General features: G+C 43.8%; 1 protein-coding gene across 3 annotated transcripts in view; it reads right to left on the bottom strand.

The window, feature by feature from the left end:
* The window catches only part of LOC124041120 (calcium-activated potassium channel subunit alpha-1-like), a 342,355-nt gene that overhangs the window by 201,413 nt on the left and 118,829 nt on the right, over positions 1 to 22,113 (bottom strand). The gene's annotated exons all lie outside the window — the stretch shown is intronic.

The following is a 22,113-nucleotide window of genomic DNA, read 5'->3' as shown; positions in this document are numbered from 1 at the left end:
ATCTTGTTGTGGGCTTATTTTTCTTTAATAATGTATACAAATTAGCTAAAGTTAAGATGTTGTCAGCTATATGATCTGGTCATTATTTTAACTGGTTAGCCAGCTAACTTAACGTTAGCCAGCTAACTAACAAGCTCCAAACGAACCAAAATATTGTTCAGAAAGTTGCTTTTTGTTGCCTGGTTTGCTAGATTGACATATACTAAATTCATTTTTTAAACGTATGGGTTTATTGGTGTTTTCATAATGAAAATGACAAGTTTGACGTCAGCCGACAATAGAATGTTCATGATGTCACTGCAACAATTGTCTACAGACATGTCGATAGACGTAGTATAAACCAGCCTTTAGTCTTTAAATCTTTGGTTGTTTAGTACACTACTATACTGACTCTGTTTAGCACATGGCCTCACATGTGAATCCTTAAAGAGATGGGTGGGGCTAAGGCTTAAGAGGGTGTGAACAATGCTGAATGGGTGTAGACAAAGAAGAGCTCTCCAGTAGGTGACCAAAATATTCAAGGGCCATTTTATCAAAAGTGGGGTTACAAGTTGATCAACTTTCAAAGCAGAATGACTTTCCCATTGTTCCTTAGCTGTAGTGTATGATATACAGAGTCCCTACTTTTATCCAATGTTAAAAACACCATTTCAGATGTTAAATCCTGTGGTTGGGATCTGAATGATGCGAATGAACCGACAACGGCACCAGAATGTCTCGGGCCGGTGACATCACCATAAATCATGTGTGACTCTGATCCAATAAGAAGCCTTGCAGACAGGTAGGTAGCCAAAGAAACTTCACACCATCTGTCTGTCTGGTGGTCTGACCTTAAAGAACCATTGGATGGAGGGAGGAGGATAGAGGGGGGGAATTAAGTCTGGGTTCTAATAATGCTCCAGGTGACAAACAGGGTGTTTAATAGATGGACGAGAGATGGTGGAGAGGAAAAACGAGGGAACGAGAGTGAGTCACCTCTTCAGGAGGAGAAATAATCACAACAAGCTGGTAAAAGGGATTGCAGTGGGCATCAGTCATTGGGACAAACAGAGCCCAAATTGAGGACTCCCATTTTCAGGTTGTAAAACACGCCAAGGTATGCTACAAATCAAGGCTGTGGTTGCCTCTGTTAACCATGGTAGCAGGTAATGGAAGAGCCACACACATGATCTAGACCTCTAATTTATATTACCAGCCCCAGATATAGAAGCTACACAGTACATGTTGGTATACATTATGTTCCTTAGTTGTGTCCACGGCATATTTTGGTATCATACCATAATAGTAATGCTGACAGGCTAGATCTGAACAACAGGCTAGATCCTTAGGTCTCAACCCAAGCCACCTTGTCGGAAAGAGATTACTATATGGATAACACATCTATGTCTTCTGCTTACAGTAGATATCCAGAACCATATTACTGCTGGTTTAGTGAGAGAGCTGTGGGGATCTGACTGTGTGAATTTATACCAAATGAAGCATGCAGCATCAAGTTGTTCCTCCATAACTGGCTATGTGACTCTTGCAGCTCTGTGGGTAATATTTATTAACAATTTTGATACCTTCTAGAAACAAAGCTTGTTTTATAAAATACATTTACATCATCCCCTGGGTGTTGGTAGACAATGTAAGTAGCCTGATTTATGTCCCTCTAACTTCCCAGGATGCCTATACTGCTGATCCCACAACTATTGTATGCAGTAATCATGTGCCTATGAACCAGAGTTATACTGTTAGCACTGAGGCAGTATGTGGATTAGAGGTCTGTCAGGATTTGGCCAGGGTTGTTCCGTTTTTTGGTCACTAGATGCCCCCATTGTGCCTTTTGACCTTTTGTTTTCCCTTGATCCCCATTATTATTTGCACCTGTGCCTCGTTTCCCCTGATTGTATTTAAACCCTTTGTTTTCCTCTGTTCTTTGCTCTGTGTTTGTATGTTAGCACCCAGCCCTAGTACTCTGAGAACTCTTGTTGATCCCGGTGGACTCTCTTGTGGAATTCTGTTTTTTTGTTCTTGTTTGTTTGTTTTTTGAGTATCTTTTGAGGCTTTTTGTGCTTTATCTTCCACCTTGTGGATTTACCTTTTTTTTGTCTTGGAGGATTACCTTTGTTCTTGTAGGATTCCTTTTGAGGTTGTGGAGTTACATGTTTTCCTGAAGAACTTCACTTTTTACTTCATTAAATACACCGTCTCAAGTACTGCTGTGTCTGCCTCATCTTCTGGGTTCTGCCGACTATTCGTGGCTCAGTTGGTTAAGTGACTGTTTTTCACTCCGGAGACCTGGGTTCGTAACCAGGTCCTGACAAGGTCGACTGATTATGACTTTTCAACGCCGATACTGATTATTGGAGGACCCAAAAAAGCCGATACCAATTAATCGGGCGATAAAAAAAAAAAAATGTATTTATTTATTTAATAATGACAATTACAACAATACTGAATAAACACTTTTATTTTAACTTAATATAATCCATCAATCAAATCAATTTAGCCTCAAATAAATAATGAAACACGTTCAATTTGGTTTAAATAATGCAAAAACAAAGTGTTGGAGAAGAAAGTAAAAGTGCAATATGTGCCATGTAAAAAAGCTAACGTTTAAGTTCCTTGCTCAGAACATGAGAACATATGAAAGCTGGTGATTCCTTTTAACATGAGTCTTTAATATTCCCAGGTAAGATGTTTTAGGTTGAGGTTAATATAGTAATTTCTAGGACTATTTCCCTCTATACCATTTGTATTTCATATACCTTTGACTATTGGATGTTCTTATAGGCACTTTAGTCTTGCCAGTTTAACAGTATAGCTTCCGTCCCTCTCCTCGCCCCTACCTGGGCTCGAACCAGGAACACATCGACAACAGCCACCCTCGAAGCATCGTTACCCAAAAGCCGTGGCCCTTGTAGAGCAAGGGGAACAACTACTCCAAGTCTCAGAGCGAGTGACGCTTGAAATGCTATTGGCGCGCACCCCACTAGCTAGCTAGCCATTTCACATCGGCTCCACCAGCCTAATCTCGGGAGTTGATAGGCTTGAAGTAATAAACAGTGCAATGCTTGAAGCATTGCGAAGAGCTGCTGGCAAATGCACGAAAGTGCTGTTTGAATGAATGCTTACGAGCCTGCTGCTGCTCACTCAGACTGCTCTATCAAATATCAAATATAATTATAACATAATAACACACAGAAATTCGAGCCTTAGGTCATTAATATGGTCAAATCCGGAAACTATAATTTCGAAAATAAAACATTTATTCTTTCAGTGAAATACGGAACCGTTCCGTATTTTATCTAACTGATGGCATCCCTAAGTGTAAATATTGCTGTTACATTGTACAACCTTGAATGTTAAGTCATAATTATGTACAATTCTGGCAAATTAATTGCGGCCTTTGTTAGGAATAAATGGACTTCACACAGTTCGCAACGAGCCAGGCGGCCCAAACGGCTGCATATACCCTGACTGCTTGCACGGAACGCAAGAGAAGTGACAATTTCCCTAGTTATAAGAAATTCATGTTAGCAGGCAATATTAACTAAATATGCAGGTTTAAAAATATATACTTGTGTATTGATTTTAAAGAAATGCATGAATGTTTATGGTTAGGTACATTGATGCAACGACAGTGCTTTTTTCGCAAATGCGCTTGTTACATCATCACCCGTTTGGCGAAGTAGGCTGTGATTCAATGAGAAACTAACCAGCACCGCATTGATTTTATGCAACGCAGGACACGCTAGATAAACTAGTAATATCATCAACCATGTGTAGTTAACTAGTGATTATGTTAAGATTGATTGTTTTTTTTATAAGATAAGTTTAATGCTAGCTAGCAATTTACCTTGGCTTCTTGCTGCCCTCACGTAACAGGTAGTCAGCCTGCCACGCAGGCTCCTCGTGGAGTGCAATGTAAGGCAGGTGGTTAGAGCATTGGACTAGGAACCGTAAGGTTGCAAAAACGAATCCCTGAGCTGACACTGTAAAAACACTGTAAAAATCTGTTGTTCTACCCCTGAACAAGGCAGTTAGCCCATTGTTCCTAGGCTGTCATTAAATATAAGAATGTGTTCATAACTGACTTTTCTAGTTACAGTGCCTTGCCCAATTTTTCAGTTTTTGATTTGTTAAAAAAGTTTGAAATATCCAATAAATGTCGTTCCACTTCATGATTGTGTCCCACTTGTTGTTGATTCTTCACAAAAAAATACAGTTTTATATCTTTATGTTTGAAGCCTGAAATGTGGTAAAAGGTCGCAAAGTTCAAGGGGACCGAATACTTTCGCAAGGCACTGTAAATAAAGGTGTAAAAAAATAAAAAATAAAAAATAAAAAATTGGTGTCAAAAAATACTGATTCCCGATTGTTGTGAAAACTTGAAATCGGCCCTAATTAATCAGCCATTCCGATTAATCAGATTCATCACAATTAATGGCACCCTTCAAGATTATTGTAAATAACATCTACCAAAATTAAACCAGGAATTAAATTCCACTTAAGTTTATCTATGTCTTAAGGAACTATATTGAGCCATTACATCACTTCCTTTTTCACTAGGGTATAAAAATGAGGTAACACGCATGCAATATCCCTTTGTCATCCAACACCATGAAGAAAAGAAAAGACCTGGCAGTTTAAAAGAGACAGATGGTCGTAGACCTTCATAAATCTGGTAATGGCTACAAGAAGATCCACAAACGATTGAATATACCGCTGAGCAATGTCAGGGCAATTATTAAAACATTTAAAAGGCTCTTTGGAAGGGTTGCCAGAAGAAAGCCCTTTCTGACCCCAAGACACAGATGCAAGTACTTGGAGTTTGCCAAACGTTATTTAAATTATGACTGGAAGAAGGTGCTCTGGTCAGATGAGACCAAAACAGAACGTTATGGTCACATACAGCATCGACATGTTTGGCATGGAAACAGAGATGCATACAAGGAGAGGCACCTCATACCCACGATGAAATATGGAGGGAGGTCAGTGATGTTTTGGGGCTGTTTTAATTCCAGATTGATGGCATAATGAATTCTACCAAGTATCAGGCAATTTTGGCTGACAGTCTGGTTGCCTCTGCCAGAAGGCTGGGACTTGGCCGTAGGATCTGCATATAGGAATGGTCAAAAATCCCTCCAAATGTGTTCCCTAACCTGGTCAAACAGGAAGTTTACAGGAAAAGACTCCATGCTGTTATCCTTGCCAGAGGTGGTGGCACTAAGTACTAAATGAGGAGTGCCAATAATTATGAAACCTTGATTTTGGTAAAAATGTATTTTGTATTAAATAATTGTATGATTTTGGTTGGTTCCATTGGAACATTAATAAAGGACAGTATTTGTCACGTTGGTATTTTTAGTTTCTCTCAATAATTATATTGTTTATATTTGAAGTATTGTTTGTGCATTGCCAGTCATTTTGGAGCCCACTGTATATACTGTATCCTTCACTATCTATTCTTTACTATCTATTGCATCTTAGCCGCTCTGTCACTGCTCATCCATATATTTTAAATTCTCATCCCATTCCTTTACTAGATTGTGTGTATTAGGTTTTGTTGTGGAATTTGTTAGATATTAAGTTTGTTGTGAAATGGTTAGATATTACCTGTTAGATACTGCTGTCAGATCTAGAAGCAGAAGCATTAAGAACATTACTGTAAAAACCCATGTATTGATGAGGAATGTTGTACGGTTGAGCAGTATGAGGCAAAAGGTATGGCAAATAAGTCTGGCATCCCAACTGACTGGAAAACGCACTGCACATTGAGAAATCATGTGACTAAACTGACTAAACTGAACGAAAAGAAGAAACTATACTACGAAACAAAGACAAATGATATAAAGAATGATAGTAAAAAGCTTTGAAGCACCTTAAAAAAAAATGAACAAAAAGAAACTCAGCACCATTATTCATTGAATGAGATGGCTTATTCCTCACAAAACCCACTGATATTACCAACTAGTTTCATTTGTTTTTCAAACTTAGGCATGACTTGCCAGCAGCTAACACTACACATCCAAGTAGAACTGATCAAATTATGAAAGACAAGCATTGTCATTTTCAATACTGTAAAGTGAGTGTGAAAGAGGTGAAAAATAGTATTGTTGTCTGTCAACAATGACAAGGGTCTGACAATTTGGATGGAAAATGACTGAGGATAATAGCAGATGATATTGCCACTCCTATTTGCCATATCTTCAATCTAAGCTTAAGTTTGACATGATACAATACTATTTTACTGTAAACAAATTGATATCATTCATAGTGAAGAACATTCAACAAGCACGGCACTTACACAAATGACTGATGATTGGCTGAGAGAAACTGATGATGAAAAGATTGTGGGGGCTGTTTGGTTAGACTGTAGTGCAGCTTTTGACATTATCGATCAGTCTGCTGATGGAAAAACATATGTGTTATGGCTTTATACCCCCTGCTATATTGTGGATAAAGAGTTACCTGTCTAACAGAACACAGAGTGTGTTCTTTAATGGAAGTCTCTCCAACATAATCCAGGTAGAATCAGGAATTTCCCAGGGCAGCTGTCTTGGCCTGTTAATCTTTTCAATCTTTACTAATGACATACCACTGGCTTTGAGTAAAGCCAATGTTTCTATGTGTGCAGATGACTCACCACTACACGCCAGCTACTACAGCGGTGAAATCACTGCAACACTTAAAGAGCTGCAGTTAGTTTCAGAATGGGTGCAAAGGAATAGGTTAGTCCTGAATATTTCAAAAACTAAAAATGTACACTGAAATGTGCACTGTTCAGTCGTGTGGTCAGGTGCCACAAAGAGGGAGCTCTGAAAATTACAAGTGGCTCAGAACAGAGAAAGCACGGCTGGCCCTGAAATGTACACGAAGAGCTGGCATTAACAATATGCATGTACATCTCTTATGGCTCAAAGTGGAGGAGAGTTTGACTTCATCACTACTTGTTTTTGTAAGAAGTGTTGACATGCTGAATGCACCGAGGGGTCTGTTTAACATTCTAGCACACAGCTTGGACACCCAGCAGTAGGACGGCGTCAGAGACGTTTTACGTCCTCCGAACCAACTGTGTTATTTTCTTTGCAACTTATTTTCTTACTTATCTTGTACATAATGTTGCTGCTACCATCTCTTATGACCGAAAATAACTTCAGAATAGCGATTACTCACTACGAACTGGTAGAAGCTTTTTCCTTTAACGAGTCTGACGTCAAGGATATACTGCTTTCCCGGGAACAGGCCCAAATCCCTGTCATTTGCATGATGAGAAGACACAGAAAAAGGGGGCGGAGGTCGGGCTCCCTTCTGAGAATTCGTAGCAGAGTGAGTAAAACCCCACTGCCATCTGTATTATTGGCTAACATGCAATCATTGGAAAATAAAATCGATGACCTACAAGATTAAAGATTAAACTACAAACGGGACATTAAAAACTGTATTATCTTATGTTTTACCGAGTCGTGGTTAAACGACGACATGAACAACACAAAGCTGGTGGTTTAACACTGTATCGGTAGGATAGAACAGCAGCCTGTGTTAAGAGAAGGGGCGTGGGTCTATGTATATTTGTAAACAGCTGGTGCACAATATCTAAGGAAGTCTAAAGGTTTTGCTCACCTGAGGTAGAGTATCTCATGGTAAGCTGTAGACCACACTATCTACCTTGAGTTTTCATCTGTATCGTAGCTGTCTACATACCACCACAGACCTATGCTGCCACTGAGACTCACTCAATGAGCTATATTCCACCATAAGCAAACAGGAAAAAGCTCACTCCTAGTGGCCGGGGACTTTAATGCAGGGAAACTTAAATCCGTTTTACTTCATTTACATGAGTATGTTAAATGTGCAACCAGAGGGAAAATAACTCTGGACCACCTTTACTCCACACACAGAGACACATACAAAGCTCTCCCTCGCCCTCCATTTAGCAAATCTGACCATAATTCTATCCTCCTGATTCCTGCTTACAAGTAAATTAAAAACACTTCCTATGTGTGTGTGTGTGTGTGTGTGTGTGTGTGTGTGTGTGTGTGTGTGTGTGTGTGTGTGTGTGTGTGTGTGTGTGTGTGTGTGTGTGTGTGTGTGTGTGTGTGTGTGTGTGTGTGTGTGTGTGTGTGTGTGTGTGTGTGTGTGTGTGTGTGTGTGTGTATATATATATATATATATATATATATATATATATATATATATACACAGGGAGTGTGTTATGTATTAAGGGGAGGATAGGGGGATAGAGATATATAGAGAGGGGGTTAAGGGGAGGATAGAGAGGAGAGAAGGATATATATATGTGTATATATATATATATATATATATATATATATATATATATATATATATATATATATATATATATATATACACTGCTCAAAAAATAAAGGGAACACTTAAACAACAGCAATTAGCAAGACACCCCCAATAAAGGAGTGGTTCTGCAGGTGATAACCACAGACCACTTCTCAGTTCTTATGCTTCCTGGCTGATGTTTTTGTCACTTTTGAATGCTGGCGGTGCTTTCACTCTAATGGTAGCATGAGACTGAGTCTACAACCCACACAATAGGCTCAGGTAGTGCAGCTCATCCAGGATGGCACATCAATGCGAGCTGTGGCAAGAAGGTTTGCTGTGTCTGTCAGCGTAGTATCCAGAGCATGGAGGCGCTACCAGGAGACAGGCCAGTACATCAGGAGACGTGGAGGAGGCCGTAGGAGGGCAACAACCCAGCAGCAGGACCGCTACCTCCGCCTTTGTGCAAGGAGGAGCAGGAGGAGCACTGCCAGAGCCCTGCAAAATGACCTCCAGCAAGGCACAAATGTGAATGTGTCTGCTCAAACGGTCAGAAACAGACTCCATGAGGGTGGTATAAGGGCCCGACGTCCACAGGTGGGGGTTGTGCTTACAGCCCAACACCGTGCAGGACGTTTGGCATTTGCCAGAGAACACCATTGGCAAATTCACCACTGGCGCCCTGTGCTCGTCACAGATGAAAGCAGGTTCACACTGAGCACATGTGACAGACGCGACAGTCTGGAGACGCCGTGGAGAACATTCTGCTGCCTGCAACATCCTCCAGCATGACCGGTTTGGCGGTGGGTCAGTCATGGTGTGGGGTGGCATTTCTTTGGGGGACGCACAGCCCTCCATGTGCTCGCCAGAGGTAGCCTGACTGCCATTAGGTACCGAGATGAGATCCTCAGACCCCTTGTGAGACCATATGCTGGTCCGGTTGTCCCTGGGTTCCTCCTAATGCAAGACAATGCTAGACCTCATGTGGCTGGAGTGTGTCAGCAGTTCCTGCAAGAGGAAGGCATTGATGCTATGGACTGGCCCGCCCGTTCCCCAGACCTGAATCCAATTGAGCACATCTGGGACATCATGTCTCGCTCCATCCACCAACGCCACGTTGCACCACAGACTGTCCAGGAGTTGGTGGATGCTTTAGTCCAGGTCTGGGAGGAGATCCCTCAGGAGACCATCCGCCACCTCATCAGAAGCATGCCCAGGCGTTGTAGGGAGGTCATACAGGCACGTGGAGGCCACACACAGTACTGAGCCTCATTTTGACTTGTTTTAAGGACATTACATCAAAGTTGGATCAGCCTGTAGTGTGGTTTTCCACTTTAATTTTGAGTGTGACTCCAAATCCAGACCTCCATGGATTGATAAATTTGATTTCCATTCCAATAAGAATATTTAATTCATTCAGATCTAGAATGTGTTATTTTAGTGTTCCCTTTATTTTTTTGAGTAGTGTATATATATATATATATATATATATGTGTGTGTGTATGCATGTGTGTCAGCAGCAGATTAGCTCCACATTACAAACCCAGTCAATGGGAGAGGATAAATTAGCCAGCTGAAATACTGCTGTCAGCCTCTACCAGACCAGTACACAACTACCTACCCAACACTGGAAACTGCCTACAGTAGTTAGCCATGCCTCAAGTCCAAGTAGAGCTAGTTTCCAGACAGGGGGAAAAGGGGGTCAGTACTATGTATGGGGGAGGGGGCTAGAGAGGCGTGTGTAGCTGTTAGAGGACATAGAGGGATATAGATAGAGAGGGGGTAAGGGGGTCAGTGCTATGTATGGAGGGAGGGGGCTAGAGAGGGGTGCGTAGCTGTTAGAGGACATAGAAGGATATAGATAGAGAGGGGGTAAGGGGAGGATAGAGAGGAGAGGGAGATATGGAAAGAATGATGGAGAGGGATATGGACAGAGTGATGGAGAGGGGGTTGAGGGGAGGATAGAGAGGAGAGAATGATAGAGAGGTATGGATAGAGTGATGGAGATGGAGAGGGGGGAGAGAAGGGAGGATATGGATAGAGGAGAGAAGGATAGAGAGATATGGATAGAGTCATGGAGAGAGGGGTTAAGGGGAGGATAGAGAGGAGAGGGAGATATGGATAGAGTCATGGAGAGAGGGGTTAAGGGGAAGATAGAGAGGAGAGGGAGATATGGATAGAGTGATGGAGAGAGAGAGGTAAGGGGAGGATAGAGAGGAGAGAGAGATATGGATATGGATCCCCATCCTCTCCTCTCCTTCCCTCCCAGTCCTCTCCTCTCATCCTCTCCCCTCCGCTCCCAGTCCTCTCCTCCTCCTTCCCCCCTCCGCTCCCAGTCCTCTCCTCTCCTCCTCTCCCCTCCGCTCCAAGTCCTCTTCTCTCCTTCCCTCCCCTCCGCTCCCAGTCCTCTCCTCTCCTTCCCTCCCCTCCGCTCCCAGTCCTCTCCTCTCCTTTCCTCCCCTCCCAGTCCTCTCCTTCCCTTCCCTCCCCTCCCAGTCCTCTCCTTCCCTCCGCTCGCAGTTCCCTCCTTCCCTTCCCTCCCCTCCCCGTCCTCTCCTTCCCTCCCTTCCCCATCCTCTCCTCTCCTCTCCTTCCCTCCCAGTCCTCTCCTCTCCTTCCCTCCCCTCCCAGTCCTCTCCTTCCCTCCCCTCCCAGTCCTCTCCTTCCCTCCCCTCCCAGTCCTCTCCTTCCCTCCCCTCTTAGTCCTCTCCCTCTGCTCGCAGTTCCCTCCTTCTCTCCCCTCCCAGTCCTCCCCTCCCCTCCCAGTCCTCTCCTTCCCTCCCTGTCTTCTCCTTCCCTCCCCTTCTAGTTCCCTCCTTCCCCTCCCTCTCCTCTCCTTCCCTCCCCTCCCAGTCATCTCCTTCCCTTCCCTCCCAGTCCTCTCCTTCCCTCCCCTCCCAGTCCTCTCCTTCCCTCCCCTCTTAGTCCTCTCCCTCTGCTCGCAGTTCCCTCCTTCTCTCCCCTCCCAGTCCTCCCCTCCCCTCCCAGTCCTCTCCTTCCCTCCCTGTCTTCTCCTTCCCTCCCCTTCTAGTTCCCTCCTTCCCCTCCCTCTCCTCTCCTTCCCTCCCCTCCCAGTCATCTCCTTCCCTTCCCTCCCAGTCCTCTCCTTCCCTCCCTCCCCTTCCAGTCCTCTCCTTCCCTTCCCTCCTAGTCCCCTCCTTCCCTTCCCTCGTAGTCATCTCCTTCCCTCCACTCGCAGTTCCCTCCTCTCCCCTCCCAGTCTTCTCCTTCCCTCCTGGGTGACTAGACTGGTTAATATTTGATTTGGCTGTAATATGAAGGTGATGGCTCACACACAAAGCACAGCTATAGGGGTCACAAAGGAGGGCCATATTATAACATGGAATCTATTATTTCTCCTGGTTGTTGTGACAGACAGACACACATAAATATAACTGCCATTCCCTTAATGTTCCACACAAGGTGAGAATGACCTGATGGAAAATGAGGACGGCTATGTGTGTGTGTGTGTTGCAAGAAAGGGGTGCTCTCTGCCAATAATACAATTTCCTGAGCCTAATCATTGCTTCCATGTCTTCTGTCTCTGTCGGGTGATCTCACTCACTCACACACACACACACACACACACACACACACACACACACACACACACACACACACACACACACACACACACACACACACACACACACACACACACACACACACACACACACACACACACACACACACACACACACACACACACACACACAAACAAACACACACACACACACACACACAGGTGTGTCTGCACCTAGTTTCTGTTGCTTCCATGACATTCATGTGATGAGCTGTCATGCGTTTCAGTGACTCGGGTATTGGCTCCCATTAAGACAAATACACTCACACACTGCCATCTGAAAACACACTGCCATCTGAAAACACACTGCCATCTGAAAACACACTGCCATCTGAAAACACACTGCCATCTGAAAACACACTGCCATCTGAAAACACACTGCCATCTGAAAACACACTGCCATCTGAAAACACACTGCCATCTGAAAACACACTGCCATCTGAAAACACACTGCCATCTGAAAACACACTGCCATCTGAAAACACACTGCCATCCTTAACTACTGAAACACCATCACACAAGACCTTAACTACTGAAACACCATCACACAAGACCTTAACTACTGAAACACCCATCACACAAGACCTTAACTACTGAAACACCATCACACAAGACCTTGACTACTGAAACACCATCACACAAGACCTTAACTACTGAAACACCATCACACAAGACCTTAACTACTGAAACACCCATCACACAAGACCTTGACTACTGAAACACCATCACACAAGACCTTGACTACTGAAACACCATCACACAAGACCTTAACTACTGAAACACCATCACACAAGACCTTGACTACTGAAACACCATCACACAAGACCTTAACTACTGAAACACCATCACACAAGACCTTAACTACTGAAACACCATCACACAAGACCTTAACTACTGAAACACCATCACACAAGACCTTGACTACTGAAACACCATCACACAAGACCTTAACTACTGAAACACCATCACACAAGACCTTGAAAACTCACACAAGACTGAAACACCATCACACAAGACCTTGACTACTGAAACACCATCACACAAGACCTTAACTACTGAAACACCATCACACAAGTCTTTGACTACTGAAACACCATCACACAAGACCTTCACTACTGAAACACCATCACACAAGACCTTGACTACTGAAACACCATCACACAAGACCTTAACTACTGAAACACCATCACACAAGACCTTGACTACTGAAACACCGTCACACAAGACCTTAACTACTGAAACACCATCACACAAGACCTTGACTACTGAAACACCATCACACAAGACCTTGACTACTGAAACACCATCACACAAGACCTTGACTACTGAAACACCATCACACAAGACCTTGACTACTGAAACACCATCACACAAGACCTTAACTACTGAAACACCATCACACAAGACCTTGACTACTGAAACACCATCACACAAGACCTTGACTACTGAAACACCATCACACAAGACCTTGACTACTGAAACACCATCACACAAGACCTTGACTACTGAAACACCCATCACACAAGACCTTGACTACTGAAATACCCATCACACAAGACCTTGACTACTGAAACACCCATCACACAAGACCTTGACTACTGAAACACCATCACACAAGACCTTGACTACTGAAACACCATCACACAAGACCTTAACTACTGAAACACCATCACACAAGACCTTGACTACTGAAACACCATCACACAAGACCTTAACTACTGAAACACCCATCACACAAGACCTTAACTACTGAAACACCATCACACAAGACCTTAACTACTGAAACACCCATCACACAAGACCTTGACTACTGAAACACCATCACACAAGACCTTGACTACTGAAACACCATCACACAAGACCTTAACTACTGAAACACCATCACACAAGACCTTAACTACTGAAACACCATCACACAAGACCTTAACTACTGAAACACCATCACACAAGACCTTAACTACTGAAACACCCATCACACAAGACCTTGACTACTGAAACACCATCACACAAGACCTTGACTACTGAAACACCATCACACAAGACCTTAACTACTGAAACACCATCACACAAGACCTTAACTACTGAAACACCCATCACACAAGACCTTGACTACTGAAACACCATCACACAAGACCTTAACTACTGAAACACCATCACACAAGACCTTGACTACTGAAACACCATCACACAAGACCTTGACTACTGAAACACCATCACACAAGACCTTAACTACTGAAACACCATCACACAAGACCTTGACTACTGAAACACCATCACACAAGACCTTAACTACTGAAACACCATCACACAAGACCTTGACTACTGAAACACCATCACACAAGACCTTGACTACTGAAACACCATCACACAAGACCTTGACTACTGAAACACCATCACACAAGACCTTAACTACTGAAACACCATCACACAAGACCTTGACTACTGAAACACCATCACACAAGACCTTAACTACTGAAACACCATCACACAAGACCTTAACTACTGAAACACCCATCACACAAGACCTTGACTACTGAAACACCATCACACAAGACCTTAACTACTGAAACACCATCACACAAGACCTTGACTACTGAAACACCATCACACAAGACCTTAACTACTGAAACACCATCACACAAGACCTTGACTACTGAAACACCATCACACAAGACCTTAACTACTGAAACACCCATCACACAAGACCTTGACTACTGAAACACCATCACACAAGACCTTGACTACTGAAACACCATCATATGACAAACAACAACTCTAATTCTCAGTTCTCTGACACAGTCTGTGTGTGTGTTATTCCTCTCCTTCACAGATCAGATGATTGAGTGAGGCTACACTGCAGTTGCTATGGTATCACAGCAACAGGTTCCGTGTACACAGATGCTCTTTGCCGCTTGGAGCCGCAGCATAGAGGCCTAATGCAGGGTAAGAGTTCCACAACACCGCCCACACACACACACACACACACACACACACACACACACACACACACACACACACACACACACACACACACACACACACACACACACACACACACACACACACACACACACACACACACACACACACGTAGGCATACACTGTCAATATGTGTACAGACACTTGAATCGTGCACACATACAATCGTTCACATACACACACACACTCATTCACCTACAGAAACAATGAAGTGTTTAGAGTGCAGTCCCGTGCACATCATGTCAGTATCAGTCAGCAGACAATCACAGTAGATGTTGTACGGAGCTATGCAGACTAACTGCTCGCGACAGACTTGTTTCATTTCTCCTCAACACATCATTTGGGTAGGCTGTGTGTGTTTCTTGTGGGGCCGGGCGATATATTCAAGAAATTCCATGAATTCAAGGTTGTTTTAGCACGATGTTCCAAATGGCTTTATTGCAACAACGTAGGTTTTTATTTGTTTGTTTTTCTGAGCGTTTTGTCTCTTTTTGGTTTCTTCTCCTTCATTCCTTCTGTGCTGTGTGCACTGTGCCCCCTCCCCCTGCCACTCACAACAATAACAACGAGAGATAACTTCTTCCTCTCTGACAAATACTTTCAAATGATTTGACTGTAATAGACGAGAACTTAACCTTTACAATGATACCCTTTATAAACTCAGCAAGAAAATAACCGTCTCATTTTCAGGACCCTGTCTTTCAAAGATAATTCGTAAAAATCCACAGATCTTCATTGTAAAGGGTTTAAACACTGTTCACCATGCTTGTTCAATGAACCATAAACAATTAATGAACATGCACCTGTGGAACAGTCGTTAAGACAATAACAGCTTACAGACGGTAGGCAGTTAAAGTCACAGTTATGAAAACTTAGGACACTAAAGAGGCCTTTCTACTGTCTTCACACCAGATACTGACTGTTACTTTTGATTTTGACCCCCACTTTGTTCAGGGACACAATATTCCATTTCTGTTAGTCACATGTCTGTGGAACTTGTTCAGTTTATGTCGCAGTTGCAGAGTCTTGTTATGTTCATACTAATATTTACACATGTTAAGATTGTTGAAAATAAACGCAGTTGACAGTGAAAGGACGTTTCTTTTTTTGCTGAGTTTTGTCTCAACTCCCAAAACGTAGAACAGAGCAGTCCCTACTAATAATAGAGTATTGATGGCATTGATTGTGGAAAATGTATGCTCAGTTTCTGACAGGCGCGGCATTGCGAATCAACATACCGCTAGCAGACTGTTATACTAGCTGTCTAGTCTGTGTTTTATAATACCACGTACCTCTAGCAGACTGTTATACTAGCTGTCTAGTCTGTGTTTTATAATACCACGTACCACTAGCAGACTGTTATACTAGCTGTCTAGTCTGTGTTTTATAATACCACGTACCACTAGCAGACTGTTATACTAGCTGTCTAGTCTGACTGTTTTATATACTAGCTGTCTAGTCTGTGTTTTATAATACCACGTACCACTAGCAGACTGTTATACTAGCTGTCTAGTCTGTGTTTAGCAGACTGTTATATACTGTCAGTCTGTGTTTTATAATACCACTAGCAGACTGTTATACTAGCTGTCTAGTCTGTGTTTTATAATTTTAGCAGATATACTACCAGTCTGTGTTTAATAATACCACGTACCACTAGCAGACTGTTATACTAGCTGTCTAGTCTGTGTTTTATAATACCACGTACCACTAGCAGACTGTTATACTAGCTGTCTAGTCTGTGTTTAATAATACCACGTACCACTAGCAGACTGTTATACTAGCTGTCTAGTCTGTGTTTTATAATACCACGTACCACTAGCAGACTGTTATACTAGCTGTCTAGTCTGTGTTTTATAATACCACGTACCACTAGCAGACTGTTATACTAGCTGTCTAGTCTGTGTTTTATAATACCACGTACCACTAGCAGACTGTTATACTAGCTGTCTAGTCTGTGTTTTATAGCAGAATACCACGTTTAATAATACCACTAGCAGACTGTTATACCAGCTGTCTAGTCTGTGTTTTATAATACCACGTACCACTAGCAGACTGTTATACTAGCTGTCTAGTCTGTGTTTTATAATACCACGTACCTCTAGCAGACTGTTATACTAGCTGTCTAGTCTGTGTTTAATAATACCACGTATTTGTTTATTGTTTATGAGACCATAGACAAACATCGGCAGGAGAATGGCCTTAAGAGCTCAGTGACTTTCAATGTGGCACCATCATAGGATGCCACCTTTCTAACAAGTCAGTACGTCAAATTTCTGAGAGCTGCCCCAGTGAACTGTAAGTGCTGTTATTGTGAAGTGGAAACGTCGAAGAGCAACAACGGCTCAGCTGGGACCGCCGAGTGCTCAAGCGCATAGCACGTAAACATCGCCTGTCCTCGGTTGCAACACACATTACCGATTTCTAAACTGCCTCTGGAAGCAACGTCAGTTCAAGAACTGCTCATCAAGAGCATCATGAAATTGGTTTCCATGGCCGTGCAGTCGCCCACATGCCTAAGATCACCATGCACAATGCCAAGCATCGGTTGGAGTCGTGTAAAGCTCGCCATTGGTCTGTGGAGCAGTGGAAACTCGTTTTCTGGAGTGATGAATTTCGCTTGACTATCTGGCAGTCCGACAGATGAATGTGGATTTGGGGGATGCCAGGAATGCATAATGAGGAGGAATAATGGTCTGGGGCTGTTTTTCATGGTTTGGGCCCCTTAGTTCCAGTGAAGAGAAATCCTAACGCTACAGCAGACAATGACATTCTCGACGATTCTCTGCTTCCAACTTTGTGGCAACAGTTTGGGGAAGGACCTTTCCTGTTTCACCATGACAATGCCCCCATGCACAAATTGAGGTCCATACAGAAATGGTTTGTCAAGATAGATGTGGAAGACCTTGACTGGCCTGCACAGAGCCCTGACCTAAACCCAATCGAACATCTTTGGGATGAATTGGAACGCAGACTGCGAGCCAGGACTAATCGCCCAACATCAGTACCCAACCTCACTAATGCTCTTGTGACTGAATGGAAGCAAGTCCCCGCGGCAATGTTCCAACATCTAGTGGAAAGTCTTCCCAGAAGAGTGAAGTCTGAATAGAAGCAAAGGTGGGACCATGAAATTGGAATGAGATGTTCGATGAGCAAGTGTCCACATACTTTTGGTCATGTAGTGCATACCATGAATCACCCATAAGTTTGAAAAAAAAATAGCGAGATGATTTTTAGGCTCCTCCCTACATAGAGAAAAGGATAATGAGGGGGAGATGTGTTCACGCCAGCAGAGAACAGCTAACAGAACGTGATGAAAGTTGAACTTGTTTAGTAAATTGACAGCTCCCGTTCAGGAGTTTGTTTCCAAGGTGATGAAAGCCTTGTATCTGAGGCTCTCATATTCTAAGTAGGCGTGAAGAACTCTCATATCACCAAATATTAACTACAACACTTTAGGGTTGGCAGCTTATTGCTTTGTTTGTTGGTTTTGGTCAAAACTCAAGAGTTTCCTATTTATTCAGTTCCCAAACACCGGCTGTCTATGAAACACCTAAATCATCTCGAACATAAGAAAACTAAGACATTTTGGTAACACTTTACTTCAACTTTTTAAATACATATATGAGACTTTATAATGCATTTTAATCGGGATTGTATTAATGTTATGTCTCTATGTGTATCAATATTTCTAAAAAGAAAACATTCTGCGTCTACAAATGAAAATATAAGTTTCCTCCCTTTGTAAAATGTAGGGTTTCCTCCGACTGGATTTATGCTCATGGTGTGAGTCCAGATGCTTTACTCCAGCCCTGCCCAGACACATTTATCATCAGCCTATAACCACAATACACTGCAGCAGACAGACCAGGGGACTCTCCTCTTCTCCTCTCTGTCCGTCCTCGCCCTCCTCTCATCTCCCTTCCCCTTTCTCTCTCTCCTCCTCTCTTTTTTTCCTACCCTTCTCCTCTACTTCTCCTACCCCTCTCCTCTCTCTTTTTCCCTTTCCTCCTCTCTCTTTTTCCCTCTCCTCCTCTCTCTTTTTCCCTCTCCTCCTCTCTTTTCCCCTCTCCTCCTCTCTTTTTCCCTCTCCTCTCTCTTTTCCCTCTCCTCCCTCTTTTCCCTCTCCTCCTCTCTTTTCCCTCTCCTCTTTCTTTTCCCCCTCTCTTTTTTTCCCTCTCCTCCTCTCTTTTTCCCTTTCCTCCTCTCTCTTTTCCCTCTCCTCCTCTCTCTTTTCCCTCTCCTCCTCTCTCTTTTCCCCTCTCCTCCTCTCTTTTCCCCTCTCCTCCTCTCTTTTCCCTCTCCTCTCTCTTTTCCCCTCTCGTCCTCTCTTTTTCCCTCTCCTCTCTCTTTTTCCCTCTCCTCCTCTCTTTTTCCCTCTCCTCCTCTCTTTTCCCCTCTCCTCTTTCTTTTCCCCTCTCCTCCTCTCTTTTTCCCTTTCCTCCTCTCTCTTTTTCCCTCTCCTCCTCTCTCTTTTTCCCTCTCCTCCTCTCTCTTTTTCCCTCTCCTCCTCTCTCTTTTTCCCTCTCCTCCTCTCTTTTCCCCTCTCCTCCTCTCTTTTCCCTCTCCTCTCTCTTTTCCCCTCTCCTCCTCTCTTTTTCCCTCTCCTCCTCTCTTTTCCCCTCCCCTCCTCTCTTTTCCCTCTCCTCTCTCTTTTCCCCTCTCCTCTCTTTTTCCCTCTCCTCTTTCTTTTTCCCTCTCCTCCTCTCCTTTTCCCTCTCCTCCTCTCTTTTTCCCTCTCCTCTCTCTTTTTCCCTCTCCTCCTCTCTTTTTCCCTCTCCTCCTCTCTTTTTCCCTCTCCTCCTCTCTTTTTCGTTCCTCTCCTCACTTTCTCCCTCTCCTCCTCTCTTTCTCCCTTCCCGTCCTCTCTTTGTCCCTCTCCTCCTCACTTTCTCCCTCTCCTCCTCTCTTTGTCCCTCTCTTCTCCTTCTCCTCTCTCTTTTCCCTTCTCCTCCTCTCTCTTTCCCCTACCCCCTCCCCTCCTCTCTTTCTACCACCTCACTCCTCCCTTCTCTTTCTACTATCTCACTCCTCCTCATTCATTCTCCTCCTCACTCATCCTCCCTCTCATTCTACTATCTCATTCTCCCCTCCTCATTCATTCTCCTCCTCACTCATCCTCCCTCTCATTCTACCTCTCCTCGCTCATTCTCCCTCTCCTCCTCTCTTATTCTCCTCCTCATTCATTCTCCTCCTCATTCTCCCTCTCCTCCTCTCTTATTCTCCTCCTCACTCATTCTCCCTCTCCCTCCTCACTCATTCTCCCGCTCTCTTCATCTCTCTCCTCCTCTCTTATTCTCCTCCTCACTCATTCTCCCTCTCCTCCTCTCTTATTCTCCTCCTCGCTCATTCTCCCTCTCCTCCTCTCTTATTCTCCTCCTCACTCATTCTCCCTCTCCTCCTCTCTTATTCTCCTCCTCACTCATTCTCCCTCTCCTCCTCACTCATTCTCCCGCTCCTCCTCACTCATTCTCCCGCTCCTCCTCACTCATTCTCCCGCTCCTCCTCACTCATTCTCCCGCTCCTCCTCCATCATTATCCTCCTCACTCCTCTCCTCCTCTCTCATTCTCCCTCTCCTCTCCTCCACGCTCATTCTCCCTGTCCTCTCAGTCTCCCTCTCCTCCACTCTCATTCTTCATCTCCTCGCTCTGCAACCCCTGTGTACCATGTAGAACAAGCAGGACTATACCAGCTAGAACCAACAGGACTGAACGAGACCAAAACCAGCTAGAACCAACAGGACTGGACAAAACCAAAACCAGCTAGAACCAACAGGACTGGACAAAACCAAAACCAGCTAGAACCAACAGGACTGGACAAAACCAAAACCAGCTAGAACCAACAGGACTGGACTAGACCAAAACCAGCTAGAACCAACAGGACTGGACAAAACCAAAACCAGCTAGAACCAACAGGACTGGACAAAACCAAAACCAGCTAGAACCAACAGGACTGGACAAAACCAAAACCAGCTAGAACCAACAGGACTGGACAAAACCAAAACCAGCTAGAACCAACAGGACTGGACTAGACCAAAACCAGCTAGAACCAACAGGACTGGACAAAACCAAAACCAGCTAGAACCAACAGGACTGGACAAAACCAAAACCAGCTAGAACCAACAGGACTGAACGAACCAACAGGACTGGACAAAACCAACACCAGCTAGAACCAACAGGACTGGACAAAACCAAAACCAGCTAGAACCAACAGGACTAAACGAACCAACAGGACTGGACAAAACCAACACCAGCTAGAACCAACAGGACTGGACAAAACCAAAACCAGCTAGAACCAACAGGACTGGACAAAACCAAAACCAGCTAGAACCAACAGGACTGGACAAAACCAAAACCAGCTAGAACCAACAGGACTGAACGAACCAACAGGACTGGACAAAACCAACACCAGCTAGAACCAACAGGACTGGACAAAACCAAAACCAAAACCAGGACTAGAACCAACAGGACTGGACAAAACCAAAACCAGCTAGAACCAACAGGACTGGACAAAACAAAACCAAAACCAGGACTGGACAAAACCAAAACCAGCTAGAACCAACAGGACTGGACAAAACCAAAACCAGCTAGAACCAACAGGACTGGACAAAACCAAAACCAGCTAGAACCAACAGGACTGGACAAAACCAAAACCAGCTAGAACCAACAGGACTGGACAAAACCAAAACCAGCTAGAACCAACAGGACTGGACTAGACCAAAACCAGCTAGAACCAACAGGACTGGACAAAACCAAAACCAGCTAGAACCAACAGGACTGGACTAGACCAAAACCAGCTAGAACCAACAGGACTGGACGAGACCAAAACCAGCTAGAACCAACAGGACTGGACAAAACCAAAACCAGCTAGAACCACCAGGACTGGACTAGACCAAAACCAGCTAGAACCACAGGACTGGACTAGACCAAAACCAGCTAGAACCACAGGACTGGACTAGACCAAAACCAGTTAGAACCACAGGACTGAACTAGACCAAAACCAGCTAGAACCACAGTGTTACAATGCTAGGTCTGTTGTGATACCAGAATCTCAATACTGCCATGGCAAAAATGAAAACATGAAGCAGCCCAAACTCTTTGGTTCTTTAAAATCCTGCTGTATGTAATACATTGTGTTATAGCTTGGAAAATAAATGCATGTGACTCTGGATGACAACATAATGAGTTATAGAAATACACCAGAACCCAGAATAACTTCCTTAGAATCATAGGACTCTTCTGGTGTGTATCCACCGACCCCCCCCCCCACACAC

This window comes from Oncorhynchus gorbuscha, linkage group LG08 (assembly GCF_021184085.1).
Source record: "Oncorhynchus gorbuscha isolate QuinsamMale2020 ecotype Even-year linkage group LG08, OgorEven_v1.0, whole genome shotgun sequence".
NCBI classification, from domain to species: domain Eukaryota; kingdom Metazoa; phylum Chordata; class Actinopteri; order Salmoniformes; family Salmonidae; genus Oncorhynchus; species Oncorhynchus gorbuscha.
Note: the sequence above shows the minus strand (reverse complement) of the source record. Positions and strands in the feature narration are given on the sequence as shown.